Source organism: Ochotona princeps, chromosome 14, assembly GCF_030435755.1.
Source record: "Ochotona princeps isolate mOchPri1 chromosome 14, mOchPri1.hap1, whole genome shotgun sequence".
In the NCBI taxonomy this organism is placed as follows: Eukaryota; Metazoa; Chordata; class Mammalia; order Lagomorpha; family Ochotonidae; genus Ochotona; species Ochotona princeps.
The window spans coordinates 545,843-552,299 of record NC_080845.1 but is presented as its reverse complement, the minus strand read 5'-3'; positions in this window follow the sequence as shown (position 1 = coordinate 552,299).

Below are 6,457 nucleotides of genomic sequence, written 5' to 3'. Positions count from 1 at the left end.
ACTCTTAGCAGCAGGTGTGTGTTGAGTGGCCCAAGGGCCAGTCCTGTCGGTCCTCCTCAGACGCGTGGATGCCTCCTCCGTGAAGGAGGACAGAAAGCAGACTGTGGGGTGTACCAGGACCCGAGTGGGGAATTGTTATTCTGAGCCCAGGATGGCGCTGGGCCCCAGTGATCTCGGCTCACCTGCCCGCTCCTGCTGGCTACGGCCCTGGCTGTTGGTGCCCCGTGGCCGTCTCGTGCACACCGCCGGCCAGGGCCCTGGGCAGCCCCATGAGGGGCTGGAACAGCAGTGTGGAGCCGGCCTGGCCTGGGAGGGCGTGGGAGACGTGTCGAGTATCGGCTTGTGGCAGAGCAAGTGTAAATAGATGTTCAAGGTGGATTTTGTTTAAAAAATCTGAGTGACCCAGTCCTCCCGCGTGCAGCCCCTGCGCCGTGGAGGGAACCACGCCTGCTGTTCTTGGGGGGCGTGGCCCAGGGCATTGTCTGTTTTATAAAATAGAGTGTAGTTTACAGACAAAGGAAGCTTTTTTTTAAAGTGGTCTACATGCAATACTGTAGATGCTAAGGATGATGTATTTTTTCCATCTTTTTGTTAACTGATTTGCAATAAAAACGATACTGAGGATTGGGCAGCTCTGCTCACCTTGGCGCTGGCCTTGGCTCGCTTCTCGAGCGGCTGGGGGGGAGGCCGTTGTGCTGTGAGCAGCTGAGCACCTTGGCCCTTGGGGGTTTCTGGCAGAAGAGTGGCGTGGCCGCTCCACAGGGCCCCAGAGCTGTGTCCACTTCAGTAGTGCAGGGTGGCTCTGCTGGCCAGGGGACCGTTGCATCTGGGGGTCCTGCCGCTCGGGGTTCTCCCAGCCCTCTCGGCCGCAGGGGCAAGGGGCTGCTGCCCAGAGGGACCCCCGAATATAGTGAGCCCTGGAAGGTTCTGTGAAAGCCCAGTGGAGCTGACGCAGAGCAGTCCCCGGCCAGCTCCGCCCCCTGGGCCAGGTCGGGGTTTCCACAGATGGCCAGAGCGACTGGTGTGAGCCGTATCTCCGGCCTGACCTGGCTCAGAACGAGTGAGGGGTGGCCCTGCCTGGCATCATGACAGTGGCCTGGTTGGACTGTGGCCCAGGAATCCCGGCTGCCTTAAGGCCCACTCCTGGAGCAGGGAGTGAGAGCCTTGACACGGCCACACTAGTCCATTTGTCCAGCAGCTGCTGGGCGGGCCACCAGGGGCCCTGGCCTGCCTCGCCTGTCTCGGCTGGGCCATTTGGCAAACATTGAGTGCCACTGAGGGCCCTTCTGGATGGGACCAGCTTTGGAATCTGAGCCGGGAAGCAGCTGGTCCCACCCCCACCCCGGGTACGAGGCCAGAGGCCTGAGGCCTGAGCGACAGGCCCCCGCCTGTGCCCCCAGGGACTCCTGGCCATTTATCAGATCCATTTGTCCCAGAAGCCCTTCTCCTTCAGGGAAGCTATCACAGGTGCCACAGTGCCCGGCGCCAGAGCTGGGCCAGGAGGAGTGGGCAGTGGCTGCAGAGGGGGAGGGGCTCTGCTTCAGACAGGACAGGTGGGGTGTTGTGGAACTGTACCGTAGATACAGCACTGCCCGGTGCCACGGGCACTCAAGTAACTGGGTACATGCTTCAAGATGGCTGACCGGGGCTGCCTTATGGCGTGGCCTGCTGAGCCACCACCTGTGACCTGCATGGCCCGCGTCACAGCACTGGCTGCTCCACGTCCCGTCCAGCTCCCTGCTCGAGGCCCGGGAGAGCAGTGGAGGACAGATGCCTTCACGCCCGTGGAGAGCTGGGTGGGGCTGCAGGCTCCTGGCTTCAGCCTGGCGCAGTCGCCGCGGCCGTTTGTCATTGCCTCTCACATAAACAAGTACATATTTCTTAAAAAGATGGTTCATTTCAGGCAGTTAACTGACCAGGGCTGTGTCCGCGAAGGGGTGGGGGAGTGGAGACAGTTCCAGAAGCTGGACAGCTGCATCCCTGCCCCCGGCAGGAACTTCCGGATGGAGTTCAGGGTTCCCCGCTGCAGCCTGGCCCACGCAGGTCCCTGGCCATGGTCACTCCCCTCCCCCTCCCCAAGCTGGGCTGCTGGCTGTGGTCCTCCAGGCCTGGACAGCATCCTCGGGGGATGTGAGGCCCCTCGCTGCAGGGCAGTCCCCACCCCGGCCCCCGCCTGCACCCCCTGCACGCTGCAGCCGTGGCCATCCTCAGGACCCAGACTCAGCCCTGCACGGGACTGGTCGGGGACCTCCACTGGCTCACTAAGGAAAACAGACTCCCACCCGGGACGCAGGACCCTCGCCGTGAGGGGAGGACTCCCACCCGGGGTGCGCGGCCTCACTATGAGGGGAGGACTCCCACCTGGGGCTCCCGGGGCCTCGCCGTGAGGAGAGGACTCCCACCCAGGGTGTGTGGAGCCTCAGAGAGGACGGTGAGTGCCAGGCCAGGAAAGGGGCCTCCCAGGACAAGCTCCCTCTGACACCAAGGCCTTGGGCGGCCAGTGTCCTAGAGGGCAGCACGGTCCTGCCATTCAAGCCCAGGGCTGCAGCCACCCCAGGTCACGCCCCTGGGGCTTCCTGCTTGCGAGTCTCGGGGTGCTCCCAGGCGCAGTCACTCTGGGAGCTGGCGGCACATCCTTACTCTTAATGCTTCGGACACCGACCCCCGCCCAGGGCTGAGCCAGAGCAGCCACAGCCGGAGGTGCAGTCAGAGCACCACGTGGCACCGCGGCCGTGAAGTCAGGGGGCCCCCGGGGCCAGGACTGACGCCCCCTGTGGAATGCTGCATCCCACAGGCTGTGCTGGCACGCCTCTGCTTCCCATCCAGCTCCCTGTTCACACCTTGGGAAAGAATCCAAGTGCCTAGGGCCCTGCACCCACCAGGGAGACTGGGATGAAGCTGCTGGCTCCTGGCTTCAGATCAGCTTAGCTCTGGTCATTGCAGCCATGTGGGGAGTGAACCAGCAAATGGAAGATCTTTCTTTCCTTGTCTCTGCAAGTCTGCCTTTCAAAACATATATATAAAATCTGTTTAAAAACTGTTTTTAAGTCTTTTTTAAAGATTTATTTTTATTGCAAAGTCAGATATACAGAGAGGAGAGACACAGAGGAAGATCTTGCGTCCATGATTCACTCCCCAAGTGACCGCAACAGCTGGTGCTGTGCCGATCCTAAGCCAGGAGCCAGGAACTTCCTCCAGATCTCCCATGAGGGTGCAGGGTCCCAAGGCTTTGGGCCGTCCTCGACTGCTTTCCCAGGCCACAAGCAGGGAGCTGGATGGGAAGCGGGGCCACTAGGACCAGATCCCGCATGGGATCCTAGTACGTTCAAGGTGAGGACTTTAGCCGCTAGGCCACGGCGCCGGGCCCTTAAAAAGTCTTTCAAGATGGCCCAAGTGGTCACACTTGTTCCCACAGTTCCGATGGGCGCTCTGAATGCCTTGTGTGGACGGACACTGCTCGGGGCCCCGCCGGGCAGACGAGCTGAGCGGACGGACACTGCTCGGGGCTCCGCCAGGCAGACGACAACGCTCAGGGAGGCCCCCCGCTGGATGGACGGATGCCACTCAGGGCCCCCACTGGATGGGCGGACGCCACTCGGGGCCCCCGCCGGATGGACAGATGCCGCCCAGGGCCCCCACTGGATGGTCAGACGCCGCTCAGGAGCCCCACTGGTGGGTGTGGCCTGACCCGCGGCCAGGACTCCGACTGGTCGTCACTGCCATTCACTGGCGTCCCTGGGCTCCAGCTGTGCCCGAGTGCAGCCTCTGCAGTGGACACTGCTCCTGCCACATGAGGGGGGACACAGGCTGCAGCCGCAGGTGCCTCCGCGACATGCACAGGGACCCGGGGTGCAAGGTGCCGCCCGCCACGGGGGACGGACCCGGACCCCACGGCTCAGCGGCATCTGACGGCGCCTGCTGCTCTCCTTGGTCTCACACTGCATGTTCTGCCTCTGCTCAGTCACTTATGACAGGAGTAGCCCACCCCCAGAGCGGGCAGCTGCACCATCAGGGCTGTCTTGTTTTGTTTTAAAGATTTATTGACTCATCTGGAAGGCAGAGAGAGAGAGACAGAAATCTTCAATCCTGTTCATTGCCCAAATGACTGCAACATCTGGGGTTGGGCCGGTCCAAAGCTAGGAGCTCCACGTGGGTGCAGGGACTCAAGCACTTGGGCGTCCTCCTCTGCTTTCCCAGGGGCATTAGCAGGGAGCTGGATGGGAAGTGGAGCAGCCGGAGCTTGGCCTGGCACTCACTATGCCACAACACCAGGGACGTCACTTCTTTATAGGTGGTGTTCTCTGGTGGTTTTCCAGGTGGTGTTCTCTGGCCAGGTGCCCTGCCGGCAGCAGGATGAAACCACGTGGGCTGAGCCTCAGATAGTGCAGAGCCCCTCCAGGGAGTCCAGAGCCGGAGCTGGGGGACTGGGGAGCAGGTGCTGCAGGCTGGGGTGACCTGCCTCCCAGGCGCTCAGCCTCCCCAGCTCCTCGCGTCCTGGCTGACCGGGCCGGCTCCTCGCTGCCCATCCCAGCTGACCAGGAGATGGCACTCTGCCTCCCCCTGGTGGCAGCACTCCATTACTGCTGTGTCAGCCGGCAGGTGCCAGGAGAGGGTTGCCAGGCAGGGGGGCTCCGTGCTCCTGGTACTTCAGGCCACCTGTGTGACTGTCCCCGCGGCAGCTCTGTCCACGGCCGAAGGGTGCCTCTCAGGTCCAGAGCGCTGACGGGACCTGTCAGGCACCTGGCAACCCACACACCCTGGAGGCCTTACTGCCTCCCCCAACGGCCCCGTGCCATGGGCCATCTGCTGTTCCCAGTTCACCCCATCCTATCTGTCAAACTTTTGACGGTCACGCTTGTCCACTGCACACACGTGTGCTGCTGATGCGTGCCAAGCTGCAGCAACAGGGCCTGTTCCCACCCCTGAGGGTTGTCCCAGGCCGGCCCCATCCACCACCCTGGGTGGAAGTCACCATTCACCCTGCCTGCCACAGCTGCCTCCTTGACATCCGCTGAGAGCCTCTGGGAGGCCAAATGGACTCCATCCTTGCTGGCTGAAAAGTTCTGGAAGTTTCGGCTGCTTCTGGGTCTCCCATGCAAAGCCCCACCCACCTTGCCCACTGGCCTTCATCATGCAGAAGCCCTGCCCACAGGGCCCAGGTGGGTCACCCCACACGCATCCCCCTCCGGGCCCGTCCCACTCCAAGCCCGGCCCCCAGCCGTGCCTGGCAAGCAGACCTGCCGGGGACATGGGGCTGATAAAGTCCCAGGGCAGCTTTCCTGTGGCCTTGTGCGGTGTGGGCACCTGCCTCATCCCAGGGCTCAATCCTGTGTCCAGTGCTTCGTCTGGGACCGGGTGGGGCTGGTATGGGCAAGGAGCAGTGGCTCGGAAGAGCTGGCCCCAGCTGCCCGACTGGGTGGTGGCCAGCGGTCTCCAGCTCCCAGAAGGTGGCAGAGCTAGAAACAGAAACAGTGGGACCTCAGGCCCCTTCTCACTCACCCGGGGGGCCTCCACATATGCCCTGCCTTCCAGAAACAGCCGAGACAGGAACTTGGCAGAGACTGGCAGACGCTGTGGGCAGGGCAGGGCACCGCCACCCAGTGTCATCTCCGTACGTCCTGGGAGCCCCAGGTCGTGCCCATGGTCCCTGTGAGATGGGGCCCAGTTGCTCAGGGAGGCTGAGGGGGTTGGCAGAGGGCACACAGCACCCAGGGGCAGGCTGGCAGCCATGCAACTCCAGGACCAGGACCCAGGAGCATCCCCCTGCCGCCCCACAGCGGGCAGTGAGCAGGGAAAACCACCCAGCTCTCAGGATGAAGGCACAGCTGGGGAGGGGACGGGCTGCCCATGGCCCATGGCCGGGCTGGTCTCTGCAGTGGCCGGCTGGCTTCACCCCGCCTCTCCTCCCTGGTGGACAGAACAGGATCCAGGAACCTGGGTCAAAGGCGCATGTGTGCAGGGGGGTGGCCAAAGCCACATCCTACCACGTGCCCTCGAACAGGTCGGGCGAATGTTAGCAGAGTGGCCCGCAGCGCCACGTCGCCGGCCCCGCCTTGCGCTGTCCGCGCCTGCCTCCCGGCGGGCCGTCCAGGGGCAGGTGCGCGAGGACGCCGGGCCGTCGAGGGGCAGGTGCGCGAGGACGCCGGGCCGTCCAGGGGCAGGTGCGCAGGGCAGTGGCCCGATCGCCCGCTCCGGGGACGCAGCCTGGCTCGGCGCCTGGGCGCGCCGGGGGTCACGCAGGTCCCCGGTCAGTGGCACGGTGAGTGGCGCGGACGCGCGGGGACGAGCGCCCCGGGCCTGGGGTCCCCTCCCGGTCCCGGCACCCACGCCAGCCGTAACCAGGCAACGGCGCGCAGGCGCAGTCGGGCACGGCGGCGCGGCGCATGCGCGGCCGCCCGGCTCCGAGGCCAACGGCAGGCCGGGCAGAGCGCGCGTGCGCAGGAGAGCGGCCGCTCTC